The following is a 1,123-nucleotide window of genomic DNA, read 5'->3' as shown; positions in this document are numbered from 1 at the left end:
GGTATATAGACTGACAGCTGTGGAGTTCGAACTCACGCCCTTTCGGACTGGCGCCTTAAGCCAGCGCCTTAGACCACTCGGCCAAACTGTCGATGAGTGCTTCAAAATCATAGCGGAGAAGATGCGTTACACTATAGGACATGACACAAAAACGGTTTCGAACCGTTTCCGCGGAATGCGTTCTTCATCAAATCACACGAAAAGAAATTTCTAACAGCTGTGGGGTTAGAACCCACGCCCTTTCGGACTGGCGATTTAAAGCCAGCGCCTTAGACCACTCGGCCAAACTGTCGATGAGTGCTTCAAGATTCATAGCCGAGGTGACGCATCGCTCTGCCAAACCAGAGGAGACAAAAATGGGTTGAACGGTTTCTAGGAGTTGCGATGGCACAATATCGATCAAAAGGTTTTGGTCTTGCACTACCTCGCTTCTGAAAGGGTCTCGGTTCTTAATATAAGACCAGTCAGGTATATAGACTGACAGCTGTGGGGCTCGAACCCACGCCCGTTCGGACTGACGCCTAAAGCCAGCGCCTTGGACCACTCGGCCAAACTGTCGATGAGTACTTCAGGATTCATAGCCGAGGTGATGCATCGCTCTGCCAAACCAGAGGACACAAAAATGGGTTGAACGGTTTCTGCGAGGTGCGATGGCGCAATATCGATCAGAAGGTTTTGATCTTGCACTACCTCGCTTCTGAAAAGATCTGGGTTCTCAATATAACACCAATCAGGTATATAGACTGACAGCTGTGGGGTTCGAACCCACGCCCTTTCGGACTGGCGCCTTAAGCCATCGCCTTAGACCACTCGGCCAAACTGTCGATGAGTGCTTCAAGATTCATAGCCGAGGTGATGCATCGCTCTGCCAAACCAGAGGACACAAAAAATGGATTGAACGGATTCTGCGAGGTGCGATGGCACAATATCGATCAAAAGGTTTTGGTCTTGCACTACCTCGCTTCTGAAAAGGTCTGGGTTCTCAATATAACACCAGTCAGGTATATAGACTGACAGCTGTGGGGTTCGAACCCACGCCCTTTCGGACTGGCGCCTTAAGCCAGCGCCTTAGACCACTCGACCAAACTGTCGGTGAGTGCTTCAAAAATCATAGCGGAGAAGA

At 50.0% G+C, this 1,123-nt stretch overlaps 5 non-coding genes across 5 annotated transcripts; all 5 read right to left on the bottom strand.

Moving 5' to 3' along the window:
* Positions 1 to 11: 11 nt before the first annotated feature.
* Positions 12 to 91, bottom strand: Pmar_PMAR004954. The gene has a single exon. It is a non-coding gene; the product is annotated as a tRNA-Leu (tRNA).
* A 120-nt stretch (positions 92 to 211) lies between these two features.
* Pmar_PMAR004953 lies at positions 212 to 292 on the bottom strand. Its single transcript has one exon. It is a non-coding gene; the product is annotated as a tRNA-Leu (tRNA).
* A 186-nt stretch (positions 293 to 478) lies between these two features.
* Pmar_PMAR004952 lies at positions 479 to 558 on the bottom strand. The gene has a single exon. It is a non-coding gene; the product is annotated as a tRNA-Leu (tRNA).
* A 186-nt stretch (positions 559 to 744) lies between these two features.
* On the bottom strand, positions 745 to 824 carry Pmar_PMAR004951. Its single transcript has one exon. It is a non-coding gene; the product is annotated as a tRNA-Leu (tRNA).
* A 187-nt stretch (positions 825 to 1,011) lies between these two features.
* Positions 1,012 to 1,091, bottom strand: Pmar_PMAR004950. The gene has a single exon. It is a non-coding gene; the product is annotated as a tRNA-Leu (tRNA).
* Between the last annotated feature and the right edge of the window lie 32 nt (positions 1,092 to 1,123).

The sequence above is a fragment of the Perkinsus marinus genome (genome assembly GCF_000006405.1).
Source record: "Perkinsus marinus ATCC 50983 genomic scaffold scf_1104296967802, whole genome shotgun sequence".
NCBI lineage: Eukaryota > Perkinsozoa > Perkinsida > Perkinsidae > Perkinsus > Perkinsus marinus.
Note: the sequence above shows the minus strand (reverse complement) of the source record. Positions and strands in the feature narration are given on the sequence as shown.